This window comes from Canis lupus, chromosome X (assembly GCF_003254725.2).
Source record: "Canis lupus dingo isolate Sandy chromosome X, ASM325472v2, whole genome shotgun sequence".
Taxonomy (NCBI): Eukaryota; Metazoa; Chordata; class Mammalia; order Carnivora; family Canidae; genus Canis; species Canis lupus.
Window position 1 is genome coordinate 118,768,488 of NC_064281.1, and position 23,225 is coordinate 118,791,712.

Sequence of the window (23,225 nt, forward strand, 5' to 3'; positions counted from 1 at the left end):
AACAGACACATAGATCAGTGGAACAGAATAGAGAATCCAGAAGTGGACCCTGAACTTTATGGGCAACTAATATTCGATAAAGGAGGAAAGACTATCCATTGGAAGAAAGACAGTCTCTTCAATAAGTGGTGCTGGGAAAATTGGACATCCACATGCAGAAGAATGAAACTAGACCACTCTCTTTCACCATACACAAACATAAACTCAAAATGGATGAAAGATCTAAATGTGAGACAAGATTCCATCAAAATCCTAGAGAAGAACACAGGCAACACCCTTTTTGAACTCGGCCATAGTAACTTCTTGCAAGATACATCCACGAAGGCAAAAGAAACAAAAGCAAAAATGAACTATTGGGACTTCATCAAGATAAGAAGCTTTTGCATAGCAAAGGATACAGTCAACAAAACTCAAAGACAACCTTCAGAATGGGAGAAGATATTTGCAAATGACATATCAGATAAAGGGCTAGTTTCCAAGATCTATAAAGAACTTATTAAACTCAACACCAAAGAAACAAACAATCCAATCATGAAATGGCAAAAGACATGAAGAGAAATCTCACAGAGGAAGACATAGACATGGCCAACATGCATATGAGAAAATGCTCTGCATCACTTGCCATCAGGGAAATACAAATCAAAACTACAATGAGATACCACCTCACACCAGTGAGAATGGGGAAAATTAACAAGGCAGGAAACAACAAATGTTGGAGAGGATGCGGAGAAAAGGGAACCCTCTTACACTGTTGGTGGGAATGTGAACTGGTGCAGCCACTCTGAAAAACTGTGTGGAGGTTCCTCAAACAGTTAAAAATAGACCTGCCCTACGACCCAGCAATTGCACTGTTGGGGATTTACCCCAAAGATACAAATGCAATGAAACGCTGGGACACCTGCACCCCGATGTTTATAGCAGCAATGGCCACGATAGCCAAACTGTGGAAGGAGCCTCGGTGTCCAACGAAAGATGAATGGATAAAGAAGATGTGGTTTATGTATACAATGGAATATTACTCAGCTATTAGAAATGACAAATACCCACCATTTGCTTCAACGTGGATGGAACTGGAGGGTATTATGCTGAGTGAAGTAAGTCAGTCGGAGAAGGACAAACATTATATGTTCTCATTCATTTGGGGAATATAAATAATAGTGAAAGGGAATATAAGGGAAGGGAGAAGAAATGTGTGGGAAATATCAGAAAGAGAGACAGAACGTAAAGACTGCTAACTCTGGGAAACGAACTAGGGGTGGTAGAAGGGGAGGAGGGCAGGGGGTGGGAGTGAATGGGTGACGGGCACGGGGGGTTATTCTGTATGTTAGTAAATTGAACACCAATAAAAAATAAATTAAAAAAAATAAAAAGATAGTAAAACAAACAAAAAAAAATCAGTCCATTAAACCATGTAGAAATAAGTATGAAAAAGTCTGCAAAACAAAACATACTTTAAACATATTTAAGTAGAGGGATTATCTGAAATTCCAGATTTCTCAGTCACTTGGTTATTATACTATGGCAGCCAGGTAATCCTGAACTTCAGTCGGAGTGAGCCTTCTGAATCCAGCTTCATTGCAGATTGCAACCTCTATGTTGTCTTCTGTCATTTTTCCTTCAAAGCTTTCCTTTAGGGTTAATATGGCTGTATGAATGGCATCTTCAAGTTCCAGGTCTTCATTATATCTTTTCTCAAGGAAAGTCTTCCCATTCACATAGTTCTTTCCCATTGCTGTGGCTTTCCAGGCAAAGTAAGCTCCAGATGGATCTGACTGAAATGAATACGGTCGCCCCTCATTCCAACCACAAATTAGTAGGGAAACTCCAAATGGACGAACACCACCTGACTGAGTGTATTCTTGCATCACTTAAGCAACTCTGTAATTAGTAATTTAGTAATTTAGTATATTCACAGGATTCCACAGCTGAGCTGTGGGAATGGGTTCTTGGTAAACGAGATAGTATTGCTGAGCAAGATTTCGAGCTCTGTGCACGAGCACTCTGTAATCTGGGCCCATGCCACTATACACCAGGCCTATGTGCTTGGTAATTGGTTCCACTTTGTGGACACTTCGCTCATCATACAGAATAGATTTCTGTTTCTTCTCAGTTGCGAATACCACACCATTTGCGGCTTTAATTCCAACTGAAGGGGCTCCTCCAGCTACAGCAGCCAATGCATATTCAATCTGGACAAGTTTACCAGATGGGCTGAATGTAGTCAGTGAAAAGCTGTAACTGCGCTCCACCATCTTTGCCTGGAGTGCCAGAGCACAGCCTGATCTACTTATTTATCTAAATGAGAAGAGCCTACTGAGTGGTCAACATCCGGTTTCAAATTATTCCTTGTGACCACTTCATTCTGGAATGGTGGCAGAAGCGAATGGCAGGAGGAAATTCAAGTTAGACTCTGAGATTTAGCTACTGGAAGCTTAAGTCAGAGGTAAAGGGGCCATCCATGTTTTCTGACAGAAATTCCAGACCTCCAGCCCCCTAGGTGTTGGGTTTGGGCTCAATCAAAAGCCAGAATCAAAGCCTATTGTTCCTTGCTGCTTGCTTTAGCAAATGAGATCATTTCCATGACCCGTTGTATAGATTGAAAAGTTCTAGTAAGAGGTTGCTATTTTTATCATGATGACAGCAATATATGTATCCTGCAGTAAGTCGGTAGGGTCATGGACAATCAAAATGCCCAGGCTGCTTTTGGGCTCCAGTGAGAAAATGCCTGTGACCCCTACACTGATGAACAGCGCCGTGTGATGATGACAGAAGCCTGCTCCAGACATGAAGGGATTTTATTAGAACTGGCCATTGGATGGTGGCAAAGGGCGATATTTGATAGATGTAATAGTGCCCTCTGGAGCATTGAGGGATAAAAGGGAGGATGTCAGTGCCAGCCCCAAGGATGACAGTAACTGCAATACCATGTGCTGCAGGAGGCTAAGTGCTTCAGGTTCACCAGAGCTCTATGATGTACAAGTATTACCCCTGCTTTACGAACCCTCTGTTACTTGACTGACTTTATCCTGAGACCATACATGAGTGTGGAGTGAGGCCAGGATTTGCAACATTCACGAGTACTCACTTGGCATTTGCTATGTGCCAGGTCTGTCATATGTGCTCTACATGGATTACTTGGCTTAGTCCTCATAACGGCTCCATTAGGTAAGTACAACTGTTATCCACGGTTTATAGATAAGGGACCTGAGGCACAGTGAGGACAGGAGCTTCCTCAAGATCCCAAAGCTGGGAAGTGGCAGTCAGGATTCAAACCCCCATTGCCTGGGTCCAGAGTCCCTGCTCTCAGCCATGTACCTGGCTGTGTCCTTTATATCTGAGTCTGAGTAAATAAACTATTCTCTCTCAGAAGCAAACACATTTGTAATTATAAATTGTTGTTGTCGAGAGGGGCGGGGCAAGATGGCAGAATAGTAGGGTCCCCAAGTCACCTGTCCCCACCAACTTACCTAGATAACTTTCAAATCGTCCTGAAAACCCACATCATCCCCTGATTTACAGAGAGAATGGCGGGAATGCTACAGAGAGAGGAGTTTGCGCTTCTAACAAGGTTGGACCATGGGAAAAAAAATAAAAAAGAATTCGGTGGGGGAGGGGCCCCACAAGGAGCTGGGCTAAGGGGGGCGGGCAGCGAGAGACCCTGGGACAGGAAAGCCCAGTCCCGGAGAAGCAGGAATGATAAAAAATCCACCTGGATTCTTCCCGGATAGAAAGGTGCTGGCAGGGACCTCGGGCAGGATCCCAGGAGGGGCAGTGGAGCTCCCAGGTTCCCGGGGTCCCTCACAGAACAGAAGTGCCTTGGGGAGAGCACCCCACACCCCCGGTCCAAGGTAAAGGGCTGGAGCGGGTGTCCAGTGGGGCCTCGGGAGCAGCTCAGGCGGTGGCTCTGGTGGAGGTTACTTGGCAGCCCTGGGAGCATGATTCCAGTGGTGCAGGCACTGGAGCCCAGGGTGACGGGGACACAGCCCCCTATCCTGTGGTCTCCCTGGGACAGGCGGAGGCCGGGAGGGCCCAGGACACCGGGGATGGTCCTACCACCTGGCCCCGCTGAGCTGTGCACGACAGCGCCCCCCACCCCCGGGGCATCCAGGCCAGTGCATTCTGGGAGCTGCCATCCTTACAGCAGGAGCTAACTCCAGGGCTGGAGTGCTGGCCGCTACCAGTGTGGTCGTTCCTCCTGGTGTCACCTGTGCCTGGGAGCGTTGAGGCCGCCAAGGGATATAGGCCTCACAGGGTAAACAGCTCCCACTGAGCCGTGCACCTGGCAGGGGGCTCCACAGCTCCCCCAGGTGCACACACCTGAGAAAAAGCACAGCAGGCTCCTCCCACAGAAGACCAGCTGGAAGGACAGGGGAAGAGCAAGTTGTGGACCAAGCAGCAATGGAAAGCTCCAGGGCAATTCCAGGGGTTTACAGTATATAGAACCAGAGGATACCCCTCCTTGTTTTTGTGTTTATTTGTTTCTCTTTGTTTCTTTGTTTGCTTTTTCTTTTTTTCTATCTTTTTTTCTTCCTTTTTCCAACACAACTCATTTTTAGCCACTGCACTGAGCAAAATGACGAGAAAAAGAACTCACCACAAAATAAAGAATCAGCAACAGTACCCTCTCCCACAGAGTTACAGGATTTGGATTACAATTTGATGTCAGAAATCCAATTCAGAAGCACAATTATAAAGCTACTTGTGGTTCTGGAAAAAAAGTATAAAGGATTCAAGAGACTTCATGACGTAGAATTTATCTAATCAGGCCGAAAGTAAAAATCAATTAAATGAGATGCAATCCAAACTGGAGGTCCTACCGACAAGGGTTAAGGAGGTAGAAGAATGAGTGAGTGACATAGAAGACAGGTTGATGTCAAGGAAGGAAGCTGCGGATATAAGAGAAAAACAATGAAAAGATCATGAGGAAAGGTCAAGGGAAAGAAATGACAGCCTCAGAAGGAAAAATCTACATTTAATTGGGGTTCCAGAGGGTGCCAAAAGGGACAGAGGACCAGAATATGTATTTGAACAAATCATAGCTGAGAACTTCCCTACCTTGGGGAGGAAAAAAGGCATTCAGAACCAGGAGATAGAGAGATCCCCCTCTGAAATCAATAAAAACCTTTCAACACCTCGACATTCATAGTGAAACTTGCCAATTCCAAAGATAAAGAGAAAATCCTTAAAGCAGCAAGAGACAAGAGATCCCTGACTTACATGGGGAGAACAACTAGATTAACAGCAGACCTCTGCACAGAGACCTGGCAGGCCAGAAAGGGCTGGCAGGATATATTCAGGGTCCTAGATGAGAAGAACAGGCAGCCAAGAATACTTTTTCCAGCAAGGCTCTCATTCAGCATACAGGGAGAGATAAATAGCTTCCAAGATAGGCAGAAACTGAAAGAATATGTGACCATCAAACCAGCTCTGCAAGAAATATTAAGGGGGACTCTGTTAATGAAAGAGGATGCCCAAAGAAACAATCGACAAAAATGGGGACTGAATAGGTATTTTGATGACACTAAATTCATACCTTTCAATAGTAACTCTGAATGTCAATAGGCTTAATGATCCCATCAAAAGGCGCAGGGTTTCAGACTGGACAAAAAAGCAAGACCCATCTATTTGTTGTGTACAGGAGACTCATTTTAGACCTAAGGACACCTACAGCCTGAAAATGAAAGGTTGGAGAACCATGTACCATTCAAATGGCCCACAAAAGAAAGCAGGGGTAGCCATCCTCATTTCAGATAAAGTTTATCCCAAAGACTGTAGTAAGAGATGAAGAGGGACGCGATATCATACTTAAAGCGACTATGCAACAAGAAGACCTAACAATCATGAATATTTATGCCCATAATGTGGGAGCTGCCAAGTATATCAATCAACTAATAACCAAAGTTAAGACATATTTAGATAATAATACATTCTACTGGGAGACTTCAATTTGGTGCCTTCTGCAAATGACAGATCTCCTAAGAACAACATCTCCAAAGAAACAAGAGCTTTAAATGACACACTGGACCATATGTACTTCACAGATATTTACAGAACTTTACATCCAAACGCAACTGAATACATATTCTTCTCAAGTGCATGTGGAATTTTCTCCAAAATAGACCACATACTGGGTCACAAATCAGGTCTTAACCGATACGAAAAGATTGGGATTGTCCCCTGCATGTTTTCAGACCATAATGCTTTGAAACTAGAACTCAATCACAAGAAGAAATTTGGAAGAAATTCAAACACGTGGAGGTTAAAGACCATCCTGCTAAAAGATGAAAGGGTAAACCAGGAAATTAGAGAAGAATCAAAGAGGTTCATGGAAACTAATGAGAATGAAGATACAACCATTCAAAATCTTTGGGATGCAGCCAAAGCAGTCCTGAGAAGGAAATACATCACAATACAAGCATCCCCGAAAAAAACTGGAGAAAATCCTCAAACACAAGCTAACCTTGTACCTAAAGGAACTGGAGAAGACACAGCAAATAAAACGTACACCCAGCAGAAGAAGAGAGTTAATAAAGATTCGAGCAGAACTCAATGAAATAGACACCAGAAAAACTGTAGAACAGATCAACAAAACCAGGAGTTGGTTCGTTGAAATAATTAATAAGATAGGTAAACCAGGAGCCAGCCTTATTAAAAACAAAAGAGAAAAGACTCAAATTAATAAAATCATGAATGAAAAAGGAGAGATCCCCACCAATACCAAGGAAATACAAATGATTTTAAAATCATGTTATGAGCAACTGTACACCAATAAATTAGGCAATCTAGAAGAAATGGACGCATTTCTGGAAAACCACAAACTCCCAAACTGCAGCAGGAAGAAATAGAAAACCGAAGCAAGCCCATAACCAGGGAGGAAATTGAAGCGATCATCAAAAACCTCCCAAGTCACAAAAGTCCAGGGCCAGATGACTTCCCACGGGAATTCTGTCAAACGTTTAAAGAAGAAACTATACCTATTCAACTAAAGCTGTTCCGAAAGATAGGAAGAGATGGAGTACTTCCAAACTCATTTATGAGGCCAGCATCACCTTCATTCCAAAGCAGGAAAGACTATCCGCTGGAAAAAGCACAGTCTCTTCAAAAAATGGTGCTGGGAAAATGGGACAGCCACGTGCAGAAGAAAGAAACGAGACCATTCTCTTACACCATACACAAAGATAAACTCAAAATGGATGAAAGATCTAAATGTGATACAAGATTCCATCAAAATCCCATAGGAGAACACAGGCAACACCCTTTCTGAATGTGGCAACAGCAACTTCTTGCAAGATCACATCTATGAAGGCAAGGGAAAGAAAAGCAAAAATGAGTTATTGCGACCTATTCAAGATAAAAAGTGTCTGCACAGCAAAGAAAACAGTCAACAAAACTAAAAGACAACCTAAAGAATGGGAGAAGATATTTGCAAATGACCCATCAGATAAAGGGCTAGTATCCAAGATCTATAAAGAATTTATTAAACTCAACAGCAAGGAACCAAACATTCCAGTCATTAAATGGGCAAAAGACATGAAAAGAAATTCCACAAAGAAGACATACGCATGGGCAACAAACACATGAGAAAATGCTCCACATCCCTTGCCATCAGGGAAATATAAATCAAAACCACAATGAGATACCACCTCACACCAGTGAGAATGGGGAAAATTAACAAGACAGGAAACAACAAATGTTGGAGACCATGTGGAGAAAGGGGAACCCTGTTGGAATGTGAACTGGTGCAGCCACTCTGGAACACTGTGTGGAGGTTTCTCAAAGAGCTAAAAATAGATCTGCACTACGACCCAGCAATCGCACTGCTGGGGATTTTCCCCAAAGATACAGATGCAGTGAAATGCCGGGACACCAGCACCCCGATGTTTCTAGCAGCAATGTCCACAATAGCCAAACTGTGGACGGAGCCTTGGTGTCCATCGAAAGATGAATGGATAAAGAAGCTGTCATCTATGGATACAATGGAATATTACTTAGCCATCAGAAAGGAAAAATACTCACCTTTTGCTTCGACGTAGATGGAATCGGAGGGTATTAAGCTGATTGAAGTAAGTCAAAGGCAGAGTCGGAGGGCAAAGTATATATGGTCTCATTCATTTGGGGAATAAAAAATAATGAAAGGGAATTTAGGAGAAAGGAGAGAAAATGAGTGGGAAATATCAGTGAGGGTGACAGAACATGAGACTCCTAACTCTGGAAAACGAACAAGGAGTGGTGGAAAGGGAGGTGGGCGGGGAGGTTGGGTGACTGGGTGATGGGCACTGAGGAAGGCACTTGATAGGATGAGCACTGGGTGTTATGCTATACGTTGGCAAATGAGACTCCAATAAAAAAAAAAGTTGTTGTTTTCCATGTGCTGTAGCACTTCTGGAAACAGAGATAAATTACATTATGTGCCCATTCCACCCTATCAGAGGGTGAGCTAGGCAAGGCAGGAGTCATGTATCTTGACTCATCATACTCCTGACACCTGGAAATGTGTGTTAAACAATATCTTATTCAAAACTCACACAATCGTGTTGGATCAACTTAATCTGGCCTCCAGTACACATAACGTGTCAACACCAACATAAGCACAAGCAGGATAAGTAACACAAATGGCATATCTTAACACATCTATAGGAGGGCAGCCTCGGTGGCTCAGTGTTTTAGTGCCCCCTTCAGCCCAGGATATGATCCTGGAGACCTGGGATCAAGTCCCGGGTCCGTCTCCCTGGATAGAGCCTGCTACTTCTCCCTGTGCCTGTGCCTGTGTCTCTGCCTCTCTCTCTCTCTCTCTCTCTCTCATAAGTAAAATAAAATAAAATAAAACATCTGTAGGAGAGATGCCTAATGATTACACACTCAATGGCAGATGGAACCATTCCAGTCTATGTGTAACTTTAAAAGTCCCGTTTTTCATGGAAATCAGTAAAATGATGTGAAAGAACAAAATAGTGGCAGGAGAGATTTCCTCACAAGGAGAGCGAGCTGAACCAGTATCCGCCAAGTCATAGAGGGACAGCTCTACCATTCAGGATGAAATGGCCAACCAAGCACAATAGGAAGGCAAATTAAGCTCTCAGAAAGGGGGGCCGGAGACAGAGTGTTCCACAGTTTCTTGATGACTGCAGAAATGTGAAACCAAGGCCTTTCCTAAAATATCCTCAAACACACTCAAATTTTTACACATCTAGTTGCTTTAAATGTATTCCAAATAAGCTGACTTTTAGCCTTTTAGGGACTGCCTGCTTTGCATACCCTAGAAAACTGTGCCCAACATCTGCTGGGCATAGATAAGGTAATTCTAGGGCTTTCAGACCTCCAAGCCACTGCTGTCTTTCTCAGTTCTCTGACCTAGAGAATTTATATTGTGCTGATGGGTGAGAGCACGCTGATTTCCCTATCCTCTGGGAGTTCCCTTGTCTCCTTCCCCTTCTGGGTGGCAAGCTTTTGTCATTCTCTATAAAAGCATCTGAGTATTTGCCAGCTAATGCAAATTCTAGTTGATGCAATAGGCAAAACCCGAACTTTGAATGGCTTAACGCAGCAGAGGTTTGGTTTTTTGTGCACCTAAATTTTGATGCTGTTTGGCAGGGTCTCACCACTCTCAAGGGACCCAAATTTCCAGGCTGTTTTGAAGAGCCCCCATCTCAGCATAAGATTGTCATGTTTGAGGGCACCTGGGAAGAACATTTGGGTTAGCATCGGACTCCTGATTTTGTTTCAGGTCATGGTGTCAGGGTCGTGAGGTTGAGCCCCTGGTCAGGCTCTGTGCTCAGCATGGAGTCTGCTTGGGATTCTCTCTTCCTCTCACTCTGACTCCCACCCCACAAGCCCTGCTCTCTCACGCTCTCATTCTCCCTCTGGAAATAAATAGATCAAATATTTTTAAAATATTTTATTTATTTATTTCAGACAGAGAAAGAGAGCATGAGTGGTGGAGACAGGCAGAGGGAGAGGGACAAGCAGACTCCCGCTGAGCAGGGAGTCCAACATAGGGCTTGATTCTAGGACCCTGAGATCATGACCTGAGCCAAAGGCAGACACTTAACTGACTGAGCTACCAGGTGCCCCAGTAGATAAAATCTTTGGAAAAAAAAAAAAGATTACCGTGTCGGCTGCTGAGTAAAAGAGAAAGCACAGAAATGGCATGCTGGCTTCAGATGGGACACACAATGCTTCTGCTCATATCTCAGTGACAATAGCTAGTCACATGACTCTTCCTACCTACAAGCCAACTGGAAATGTAGTGTCCCTGTATCCAGGAGGGAAAGGAAGATGAGTTGTGGTGAGTACTTGTAGTCTCTCCCACACACTGTTACACAGTAGGTGGTGCTCAATTAAGAGTGACCCTTGTAATTTGTGATGACCACAAGCTTCTTCACTTCTTGCAGGACTTTCTGAGAAGGCCAGGTTTGCTTGGATAGTCTCCAAATTTCAGATGCTTTCAAATACAATATCACGTAATTTTAAGAGGATCATGTAAATGTCAGTGGGGGGATTTGCCATTCTTTAATCAATAGTACCTTTCTATGCTGCCCTTTGCAACTATCATGTCAGTAGGCTGAGAATTTTCTCCTTCCTTTTGATCCACGAGTCACATCTTAACCTTTGAGTATCTGCTGCCCTCCACATGACTGAACATGCCTTAACACCTGCACCAGGGCCAATAGGCACAATGCAAGCCAGGATTTTCCTGTGGGCTGGTACGCAAAGAAGGATAGTTATTTTTCCCTTTTAATCTGAGCTAGCACGTCCACTAAGGCACCATTTTTCACCTCGTAGTAGGGTTTTTAAGAGTTCAATCTAATAGATGTTTGCTCCACATTGCCTTCCATGGTATTCTCTCACTACAACTTTTGAGGGGAACTCTGGGTTTTGATCACCTAGGTAAGTTCATTTCTCTGCATATGTGTTTAGTAGCCAGTTTCCAATAGCACATCCCATTAAAATTTTACTGCAAATATCAGGGAGGTTCCAAAACCCTCTCTTTAAAGTCCAGTTTGTATCCAAAGATCTAGTCAATTATGCAGCCAATCAGTCTACTCACACACCCACTTGGGGAAACATTTTCAGAATGTGTTGAAATTGCCCAAAGGGACTGCCAGGGTTTAAAGGTCCCTACCCAAAGTCAAAGGGACTGTGGCTACCAGAGTCATTCCAAGGTGAGTATCCAGGGGGTGCTTTTGCAGGGGGTAGGCACGCTCTGTGTCAGGGGAGGACAGAAGACCCTGTGCATCCTGGAGAGGAGGTAGCAGTGATAAGCTGGCCAGCAGGCCAGGTACCAGAGGTGGACAGGAGGACACATGGGGGAAGACCAGGGAAGGATGTTGTCACGTGGGAAAGTGCTGCAACTGGACAGAAATGGTGGCATCTGCAGTCTACTCTGAACAAAACTCAGACAATCTCCAAACTGTATTTGATTCTCAGTGTCACCTGCCTTCCTTAGCCCAGGTCTCTACCTTCGCCACGGCATCCTTCCTTTTGTCACTTGGGAGACACCACGCTGTCCTCACTCCTGAAGTAGGAGTCAGAAGCCTGGCCACAGGATGGGTGGGATGGGAACATTGTGGACTGGACATGACTTCGCACCAGGGTTCCAGTCTCTGCCTTGTCACTCACCAGCCATGGGATCCTGGGAGAAGGACCAACCCTGAGAGCATTGGGGTTGTCATCGGTGAAGTACGTGGGTTTGAGCCGCCCTGCCCCGTAGGATGACAGGAATGTGTCAGGGATGAGAAGCACCTTGCACAGCGCCTGGCATATATTGGAATCTGGATGAACGGCAGGTATGTTGAATGCTGCCCTGAACGCAGAGCCTCGCACTCTCTCCTCTGGGATTTTGTTGTTGTTCATCAGTTCAGCACAGTCTTCCGTCTACCCCAGGGGTTTCTCATGTTTTGCTGTTAAGTTTTTGTTGTTCATATTGTGCTTTTTTATTAGTTTTGTTTTCCCTTCTCTAGTTTTCCTGGTTTGATTTTGGAAACAGAAGACAGTAGCCTGCACTTCACCGTCATCTTGCCAGGTACAGGTAAGGCATCTAATCTGTAAAAAAGAAAAGAAAAGAAAATAATAAAGTAATTTTAAGCAGAATTGACATCTCTACAACATTTTGTTCCCCATCAATGAATAGGGTTTAGTGCTCCTTTTATTCAGGGCTTTTTTTTCACCTCAATCTATCAGGATATGTTCTATGACATCTTCAAAATAGTTATTACTTTTGCGTGTGTAGAAGGCCCTTGATCTTGCAATAGTGATGTAGCATACACAATTTTTCTGAAGTCTCTTACTAATTCAGATATCCCATATACCTATTTCTCTGAATTCTCTATATACATGATCATATTGTCATGCAACATTATCTTCCTTTTTGATAGTCATTTATTTTGATTTGCATAGTTCTGGCTCTGTTCTAGTGTACTGTTGTTTTTGTTATTTTATAGAGATTTTAAATATTTATTTATTTATTTATTTATTTATTTATTTATTTATTTATTTATTCATGAGAGACACACAGAGTGAGAGAGAGAGGCAGAGACACAGGCAGAGGGAGAAGCAGGCTCCATGCAGGGAGCCCGATGTGGGACTCGATCCGGGGTCTCCAGGATCACACCCTGGGCTGCAGGCGGTGCTAAACCACTGAGCTACCGGGGCTGCCCTGTTCTAGTGTACTTTTGAATGGTACAGGTAAAAGCATACATCTGTGTCTTATCCGTGTCTTCATTGGGAATGCACCTCGCATTTCACATTTAAGTATATTTGGAGTAGCTATTAGGAAATTTGTTAAAAGTTTTTGTCTTGTACTTATGGTGAATTTTTTTCAAGCGCTATTATCATACCCATTGGCATGATATAATGTTTCCCTTTAATTTGTCAGCATGGCCAAATAAAATTCAAAGTATTTTCTACTTTAAATCATTTCTTCACTTCTTAGCCAAGCCTGCTTGTTCAGTCAATTCACTGCTATAATGAATATGGTATCAATTTACTTAGGATATTTGCTACTGTAAGAATGAACTTGGCTCAAGTGTTTTCGGTGTGGAAATGGGGTGCTCATCTGGTATGAGAAGTATAGAGAGCTAGCCTGGAAAAACGAGTTAAATAACCCCATATTTTTGTATGCTTCAGGAGACTTGAGTTAAGATGGAGATAAGGTTTTCTTTTTTTCTCATTTTATTTTTTATTTATTTTTTAATTTCTTTAATTGGAGTTAAATTTGGCAACATTCAGCTTTGGCCACCTATACTGCCTGTCCAGGAACTAAGGATAGTTTAGGTGTTGACTATGGTTTCAGTTTGTATTGTTTAATTAAATTTTCTATTTCTCTATGGGCTGATATGGTCCTTTTCTTTTTAAAAATAATGTCCATTTTGGGCAGCCCGGGTGGCTCAGCGGTTTAGCGCCTGCCTTCATCCCACAGCCTGAACCTGGAGATCCGGGATCAAGTCCCGTGTCAGGCTCCCTGCGTGGAGCCTGCTTATCCCTCTGCCTGTCTCTGCCTCTCTCTGTCTCTCTCTGTCTCTGTGTGTGTGTGTGTGTCTCATGAATAAATAAATAATTCTTTTAAAAATATATTGCCCATTTCACCCAGGATTTCTAAAGCAATTGCATGATAATTATAATAAAACCTTAATTACACAAAGTCTAAAACACATACAATAGTAGTGAAGAGTATAACAAACCCAATGGCCAGCAGTAATCATCTTTCGTACATGGCCAGTCTGGTTCCAATATACCCTCACCTTCCCCACATCTCTGCCAATGGATTAACGTGAGGATCATCTGATACACTGCTGTTTCATCTCATCTCATCAGTATTTCAATATGCATTTCCAAAAGACAAAAAAAAAATCTTTGGTAACACATAAATGCAATACAATTATCATTCCTACAAATCTAAAGAAGTTGTTAGTATCAAATGTCCAGTTACTTTTCACATTTAACTGATCTGGAAAAAAAATTTAAGTTTATTGGAATCACAAATATGGCCTATATTCTGTGACTTTTTTGGTTATATCCCTTTAGTCTTTTTTAATCAGTAGATTTCCTCCCACATCACTCTTTTCTCCCCTTGCAGTTATTGTTCTTGAGGGAAAAAAGCAGGTCAAATTTTGTGACATTTCCCATAATCTGAATTATGTTGAACAAAACATTTTGGTGTCCTTGAACATGTACTTTGGCGTCCTAGTTCCTTAAATTGATAGTCCCAAATAGACACTTGATCAAATTAAGTTTGCATGCTTGTTTTTCTGCTGTATTTTCTTTAAAAAAAAAACCAAGATTGCTACATAGATAATGCTACATACTTCCATTATGAGGAACATATTATATATTGTCCTTTGTGCTGAAGTTGGCAATCATTGATGATCATCAATTTTATTTGCATGCATGGGGTTGCATAATAGGAATTTTCTACTTCTCTCATTTGTTCTTAGCTTATTAGCTGAAAAATTTCCATATGTAGAAAGATTTCCTCGTCCATCATTTGGTTATCCTGAGAGGATCATGTATTTGTTCTGTATCTTTACATCATTTAAATATCTTCTGCATCTATATTTTCTACAGTTTTAACTGACATTGTTTACTTGAGATTTTGTTCTTTAGTATCTGGTCATTTTTGCAAAAAAAAATGTCTGTTTTCTGAGTATTTTCGAAGAACTGGCATTTGTTAGTTGGTCTTAACTGCTTTTTTCATTTTTTATATAAACTTATTTTTATTAGTGTTCAAGTTGTCAACATATAGAATAACACCCAGTGCTCATCCCATCAAGTGCCCCCCTTCAGTGCCCGTCACACAGTCACCCCCACCCCCCACCCACCTCCCCTTCCACCTCCCCTAGTTCATTTGCCAGAGTTAGCAGTCTCTCATGTACTGTCTCCCATTCTGATATTTCCCACTCATTTTTGCCCCTTTCCCCTTTAATCCCTCTCACTATTTTTTATGTTCCCCAAATGAATGAGACCAAATAATGTTTGTCCTTCTCTGATTGACTTATCTCACTCAGCATAATAAACTCCAGTTCCATCCACATCGAAGCAAAAGTGGGTATTTGTCGTTTCTAATGGCTGAGTTACATTCCACTGTATACATAAACCACATCTTCCTTATCCATTCATCTTTCGATGGACACCGAGGATCCTTCCACAGTATGGCTATTGTGGACATTGCTGCTATAAACATCAGGGGCAGGTGTCCTGGCGCTTCACTGCATCTGTATCTTTGGGATAAATCCCCAGCAGTGCGATTGCTGGGTCGTAGGGCACGTCTATTTTTAACTCTTTGAGGAACCTCCACACAGGTTTCCAGAGTGGCTCCACCAGTTCACATTCCCACCAACAGGGCAAGAGGGTTCCCCCTTCTCCACATCCTCTCCAACATTTGCGGTTTCCTGCCTTGTTAGTTTTCCCCATTCTCACTGGTGTGAGGTGGTATCTCATTGTGGTTTTGATTTGTATTTCCCTGATGGCCAGTGATGCGGAACATTTTCTCATGTGCTTTTTGGCCATGTCTATGTCTTCCTCTGTGAAATTTCTTTTTTTTTTAATTTTTATTTCCCTCTGTGAAATTTCTGTTCATGTCTTTTGTCCATTTCATGATTGGATTGTTTGTTTCTTTGCTGTTGAGTTTAATAAGTTCTTTATAGATCTTGGATACTAGTCCTTTATCTGATACGTCATTTGAAAATATCTTCTCCCATTCTGATGGTTGTCTTTTAGTTTTGTTGACTGTTTCTTTGCTGTGCAAACCTTATCTTGATGAAGTCCCAATAGTTCGTATTTGCTTTTGTTTCTCTTGCCTTCATGGATGTATCTTGCAGGAATTTACTGGGGCCAAGTTCAAAAAGGGTGTTGCCTGTGTTCTCCTCTAGGATTTTGATGGACTCTTGTCTCACATTAAGATCTTTCATCCATTTTGAGTTTATCTTTGTGTATGGTGCAAGAGAGTGGTCTAGTTTCATTCTTCTGCATGTGGATGTCCAGTTTTCCCAGCACCATTTATTGAAGAGATGGTCTTTTTTCCCACTTTCCTCCTTTGTTGAATATTGGTTGACATAAAGTTCAGGGTCCACTTCTGGGTTCTCTATTCTGTTCCATTGATCTATGTGTCTGTTTTTGTGCCAGGACCACACTGTCTTGATGACCACAGCTTTGTAGTACAACCTGAAATCTGGCATTGTGATGCCCCCAGCTATGGTTTTCTTTTTCAAAATTCCCCTGGCTATTCTGGGTCTTTTCTGATTCCACACAAATCTTAAAATAATTTGTTCCAACTCTCTGAGGAATGTCCATGGTATTTTGATAAGGATTGCATTAAACGTGTAAATTGCCCTGGGTAACATCGACATTTTCACGATATTCACTCTACCAATCCATGAGCATGGAATATTTTTCCAGCTCCCTGTGTCTTCCTCAATTTCTTTCATAAGTGTTTTGTAGTTCTTAGGGTATTGATCCTTTATCTCTTTGGTTAGGTTTATTCCTAGGTATCTTATGCTTTTGGGTGCAATTGTAAATGGGATTGACTCCTTAATTTCTCTTTCTTCAGTCTCATTGTTAGTGTATAGAAATGCCACTGACTTCTGGGCATTGATTTTGGATCCTGCCACACTGCCAAATTGCTGTTTGAGTTCTAGCAATCTTGGGGTGGAGTCTTTTGGGTTTTCTAGGTAGAGTATCGTGTCATCGGTGAAGAGGGAGAGTTTGACTTCTTCTTTGCCCATTTGAATGCCGTTTATTTTTTGTCGTTGTCTGATTGCTGAGGCTAGGTCTTCTAGTACTATGTTGAATAGCAGTGTTGAGAGTGGACATCCCTGTCTTGTTCCTGATCTTAGGGGAAAGGCTCCCAGTGCTTTGCCATTGAGAATGATATTTGCTGTGGGCTTTTGGTAGATGGCTTTTAAGATGCTGAGGAATGTTCCCTCTATCCCTACACTCTGAAGAGTTTTGATCGGAAATGGATGCTGTATTTTCTCAAATGCTTTCTCTGCCTCTATTGAGAGGATCATATGGCTCTTGTTTTTTCTCTTGCTGATATGATCAATCACATTGATTATTTTACGAGTGTTGAACCAGCCTTGCATCCCGGGCATAAATCCCACTTGCTCATGGTGCATAATCTTCTTAATGTATCGTTGGATCCTATTGGCTAGTATCTTGTTGAGAATTTCTGCATCCATGTTCATCGGGGATATTGGTCTGTAATTCTCCTTTTTTTTTTTGGTGGGGTCTCTGTCTGGTTTTGGAATTAAGGTGATGCTGGCCTCATAGATCGAGTTTGGAAGTACTCCATCTCTTTCTATCTGTTCGAACAGCTTTAGTAGAATAGGTAAGGTTTCTTCTTTAAACTTTTGATAGAATTCCCCAGGGAAGCCATCTGGCCCTGGACTTTTGTGTCTTGGGAGGAGTTTGATGACTGCTTCAGTTTCCTCCCTGGTTATTGGCCTATTCATGTTTTCTATTTCTTCCTTTCCAGTTTTGGTAGTCTGTGGTTTTCCAGGAATGCGTCCATTTCTTCTAGATTGCCTAATTTATTGGCGTATAGCTGCTCATAATATGTTTTTCAAATAGTTTGTATTTCCTTGGTGTTGGTAGTGATCTCTCCTTTCTCATTCATGATTTTTTTACCTTGTGCCTTTTCTCTCTTCTTTTTAATAAGGCTGGATAATGGTTTACCTATCTTATTAATCATTTCAAAGAACCAACTCCTGGTTTTGTTGATCTGTTCCACAGTTCTTCTGGTCTCGATTTCATTGAGTTCTACTCGAATCTTTATTAACTCTCTTCTTCTGCTGGGTGTAGGATCCATTTGCTGTTTTTTCTCCAGCTCCTTTAGGTGCAAGGTTAGCTTTTGTATTTGAGTTCTTTCCAGTTTTTGGATGGATGGTTGTATTGCGATCGACTTTCCCCTCAAGACTGCTTTGGCTGTATCCCAGAGGTTTTGAATGGTTGTATCTTCATTCTCATTAGTTTCCATGAATCTTTTTAATTCTTCCTTAATTTCCTGGTTGACCCTTTCATCTTTTAGCAGAATGGTCCTTAACATCCACGTGTTTGAAATCCTTCCAAACTTCTTTGTGGTTGAGTTTTAGTTTCAAAGCATTACGGTCTGAAATATGCAGGGGACGATCCCAATCTTTTCGTATCGGTTAAGACCTGATTCGTGACCCAGTATGTGGTCTATTCTGGAGAAAGTTCCATGTACACTTGAGAAGAATGTGTATTCAGTTGCGTTTCGATGTTAAGTTCTGTAAATATCTGTGAAATCCATATGTTCCAGTGTATCATTTAATGCTCTTGTTTTTTGGAGACGTTGTGCTTAGAATACATGTCGATTGTAGAAAGCGCTCAATGGAAGTCACTAAGTATAAGTGTATTATTATCTAAGTCTATCTTAACTTTGGTTTTTAATTGATTGATATACTTGGCAGCTCCCGCATTCGGGGCATATATATTGATGATTGTTAAGTCCTCTTGTTGCATAGATCCTTTAAGTATGATATAGTGTCCCTCTTCATCTCTCACTACAGTCTTCGGGATAAACTTTAGCTTATCTGATATTAGGATGGCTACCCCTCTTTTTTTTAAGGACCATTTGAATGGTAAATGGTTCTCCAACCTTTTATTTTCAGGCTGTAGGTGTCCTTATGTCTAAAATGTGTCTCTTGTAGACAGCAAAGAGACGGGTCCTGCTTTTTCATTCAGTCTGAACCCCTGCGCCTTTTGATGGGATCATTAAGCCCATTCACATTCAGTTACTATTGAAAGATATGGATTTATTGTCATCATGATACCTATTCAGTCCCTGTTTTAGTGGATTGTTCCATTGGACTTCCTCTTTCTTTTACAGAATCCCCCTTAATATTTCTTGGAGAACTGGTTTGGTGGTCACATATTCTTTCAGTTTTGCCTATCTTGGAAGCTCTTATGTCTCCTTCTATTCTGAATGAGAGCCTTGCTGGATAAAGTATTCTTGGCTTCGTGTTCTTCTCATTTAGGACCCTGAATATATCCTGCCAGCCCTTTCTGGCCTGCCAGGTCTCTGTGAAGAGGTATTCTGTTAATCTAATATTTCTCCCCATAAAATTTAGAGATTTCTTGTCTCTTGCTGCTATAAGAATCTTCTCTTTATCTTTGGAATTTGCAAGCTTCACTATTAAATGTCGAGGTGTTGAGCGGTTTTTATTGATTTTAGGGGGGGATCTCTCTATTTCCTGGATGTGAATGCCCGTTTCCCTCCCCAGATTAGGACACTTCTCAGCTATGATTTGTTCAAATACGTATTCTGGACCTCTGTCCCTTTCGGTGCCCTCGGGTACCCCAATTAAACGTAGATTTTTCTTCATCAGGCTGTCATTTATTTCCCTTAATCTATCCTCATGATCTGTTAATTGTTTTTCTCTTTTTTCCTCAGTTTACCTCTTTGCCATAAACTTGTCTTCTATGTCACTCACTCGTTCTTCCACCTCGTTAACCCTCATCGTTAGGACCTCTAGTTTGGATTGCATCTCATTTAATTGGTTTTTAATTTCTGCCTGATTATTTCTAAATTTTGCATTCATGAAGTCTTTTGAGTCCTTTATGCTTTTTTTCTAGAGCCACCAGTAGCTTTATAATAGTGATTCTGAATTGGCTTTCTGACATTGAATTGTAATCCAAATTTTGTAACTCTGTGGGAGACAGGTTTGTTTCTGATTCTTTCTTTTGAGGTGAGTTTTTCCTTCTAGTCATTTTTCTCAGTGCTGAATGGCCAAAAACAAGTTGTATTGGGAAAAGGAGAAAAAGAGAGAAGAGAAAGAAGAAGAAGAAAAAAAAGAAGAAGGAAAAAAAGAGAAGAGAGGAAATGAAAGAAAAAAACAAAAGGGGGGGAAGCAAACAGAAAACAAAAAAACTAGGGGTAGTATCCTCTGATTCTGTATACTATAAATCCCTCAACCTCCCCTGGAACTTTCCAGTGCTGCTTGGTCAATAACCTGTTTTTCCCCTGTCCGTCTAGCTGGTCTTCTGCAGGAGGGGCCTGCGGTGCTGATTGTCAGGGGTGAGCACTTGGGGGAGATGCTCAGCCCCCTGCCTGGGGCAGGGCTCAGTGAAAGTTGTTGATCCTGTTTATCCTGTGAGGCCACTATGAGGCTCAGTGGGGGTTGTTTATCCTGTGAGGCCCCAGGAGGAACAACAACAGTGGTGGCGCCCAGCTCTCCAGCCCTGGAGTCTGCTCCCACAGTAACTACCAGAGCTCTCAGTCTGCAGGGTCCTGGATGCTCCAGGGCTGGGGGCCGCTGATCTGCACAACGCGGGGCTGCCCGGCGGCAGGAGTGTCCTTGCTGTCCTGTGCCCTCCCAGCCTCTGCATGTCCCGGGGGGAGCGCCGGCCCCTGGGCTGTGTCTCCGAGTGCCTTGGGCTCCGGGGACTGCGCTGCTGGAACAGGGCCGAGCAGCTCCCTCCCCGCGGAGCCGCAACCTGAGCCACCACCGAGCTGCTCCCGGGTCCAGTGGGACACGCAATGCAGCTCTTTGGGGAGCTCGGCTGCGGTGTGTGGTGGACTCTCCCTGGGGCGCAGGTCTTCTATTAGTGTCCCAGGAAGCCTAAGGGCATCCTCGCCTCTCCTGGGATCCGGCTCCAGCTCCCTGCGAGCACTTTTCCTATGAATTTATTTTTTTATTGGTGTTCAATTTGCCAACATATAGAATAACACCCAGTGCTCATCCGGTCAAGTGCCCCCCTCAGTGCCTGTCACGCAGTCACCCCACCCGCACCCCCATCCCCATCCCCTGCCCACCTCCCCTTCCACCACCCCTAGTCCGTTTCCTAGAGTTAGGTGTCTCTCATGTTCTGTCTCCCTTTCTGATATTTCCCACTCATTTTTTCTCCTTTCCCCTTGATTCCCTTTCACTATTTTTTCCATTCCCCAAATGAATGGGACGATATAATGTTTGTGCTTCTCCAATTGACTGATTTCACTCAGCATAATCTCCAGTTCCATCTTCATTGAAGCAAATGGTGGGTATTTGTCGTTTCTAATGGCTGAGTAATATTCCATTGTATACATAAACCACATCTTCTTTATCCATTCATCTTTCGATGGAAACCGAGGCTCCTTCCACAGTTTGGCTATTGTGGACATTGCTGCTATAATCATTGGGATGCAGGGGTCCCGGCGTTTCAATGCATCTGTATCTTTGGGGTAAATCCCCAGCAGTACAATTGCTGGGTCGTAGGGCACATCTATTTTGTTGTTGTTGTTGTTGTTTTATTTTTTCTTGTTGTTGTTGTTGTTTTTTAAATAATAAATTTACTTTTTATTGGTGTTCAATTTGCCAACATACAGAATAACACCCAGTGCTCATCCCGTCAAGTGCCCCCTCAATGCCCGTCACCCATTCACCCGCACCCCCGCCTTCCTCCTCTTACACTACCCCTAGTTCATTTCCCAGAGTTAGGAGTCTTTATGTTCTGTCTCCCTTTCTGATATTTCCCACACATTTCTCCTCCCTTCCCTTATATTCCCTATCACTATTATTTATATTCCCCAAATGAATGAGAACATATACTGTTTGTCCTTCTCTGATTGACTTACTTCACTCAGCATAATACCCTCCAGTTCCATCCACAATGAAGCAAATGGTGGGTATTTGTCGCTTCGAATGGCTGAGGAATACTCCATTGTATACATAAACCACATCTTCTTTTTCCTATCATCTTTCGATGGACACCGAGGCTCCTTCCACAGTTTGGCTATTGTGGACATTGCTGCTAGAAACATCGGGGTGCAGGTGTCCCGGCGTTTCATTGCATCTGTATCTTTGGGGTGAATCCCCAACAGTGCAATTGCTGGGTCGTAGAGCAGGTCTATTTTTAACTCTTTGAGGAACCTCCACACAGTTTTCCAGAGTGGCTGCAACAGTTCACACTCCCACCAACAGTGTAAGAGGGTTCCCTTTCCTCCGCATCCTCTCCAACATTTGTGGTTTCCTGCCTTGTTAATTTTCACCATTCTCACTTGTGTGAGGTGGTATCTCATTGTGGTTTTAATTTGTATTTCCCTGATGGCCAGTGATGCGGAGCATTTTCTCATGTGCATGTTGGCCATGTCTATATCTTCTTCTGTGAGATTTCTCTTCATCTGTTTTGCCCATTTCATGATTGGATTGTTTGTTTCTTTGGTGCTGAGTTTAAGAAGTTCTTTATAGATCTTGGATACTAGTCCTTTATCTGATACGTCATTTGAAAATATCTTCTCCCATTCTGTAGGTTGTCTTTTAGTTTTGTTGACTGTATCCTTTGCTGTGCAAAAGCTTCTTATCATGATGAAGTCCCAATAGTTCATTTTTGCTTTTGTTTCTTTTGCCTTTGTGGGTGTATCTTGCAAGAAGTTACTGTGGCCGAGTTCAAAAAGGGTGTTGCCTGTGTTCCCTTCTAGGATTTTGATGGACTCTTGTCTCACATTAGATCTTTCATCCATTTTGCGTTTATGTTTGTGTATGGTGAAAGAGAGTGGTCTAGTTTCATTCTTCTGCATGTGGATGTCCAATTTTCCCAGCACCATTTATTGAAGTGGCTGTCTTTCTTCCAGTGGATAGTCTTTCCTCCTTTATGAAATATTAATTGACCATAAAGTTCAGGGTCCACTTCTGGGTTCTCTATTCTGTTCCATTGATCTATGTGTCTGTTTTTTTTTATTTTTTTAATTTATGATAGTCATACAGAGAGAGAGAGAGAGGCAGAGACACAGGCAGAAGGAGGAGCAGGCTCCATGCACCGGGAGCCCGATGTGGGACTCGATCCCGGGTCTCCAGGATCGCGCCCTTGGCCAAAGGCAGGCGCCAAACCGCTGCGCCACCCAGGGATCCCCTATGTGTCTGTTTTTGTGCCAGTACCACACTGTCTTGATGACCACAGCTTTGTAGTACAACCTGAAATCTGGCATTGTGATGCCCCCAGATATGGTTTTCTTTTTTAAAATTCCCCTGGCTATTCGGGGTCTTTTCTGATTCCACACAAATCTTAAAATAAATTGTTCTAACTCTCTGAAGAAAGTCAATGGTATTTTGATAGGGATTGCATTAAACGTGTAAATTACCCTGGGTAGCATTGACATTTTCACAATATTAATTCTGCCAATCCATGAGCATGGAATATTTTTCCATCTCTTTGTGTCTTCCTCAATTTCTTTCAGAAGTGTTCTATAGTTTTTAGGGTATAGGTTCTTTACCTCTTTAGCTAGGTTTATTCCT

General features: G+C 42.5%; 1 protein-coding gene and 1 pseudogene across 1 annotated transcript in view; both read right to left on the minus strand.

Moving 5' to 3' along the window:
- The window catches only part of LOC112663802 (melanoma-associated antigen 10-like), a 331,119-nt gene that overhangs the window by 276,362 nt on the left and 31,532 nt on the right, over positions 1-23,225 (minus strand). The gene's annotated exons all lie outside the window — the stretch shown is intronic.
- Positions 1,497-2,273, minus strand: LOC112668562 (proteasome subunit alpha type-2-like; annotated as a pseudogene).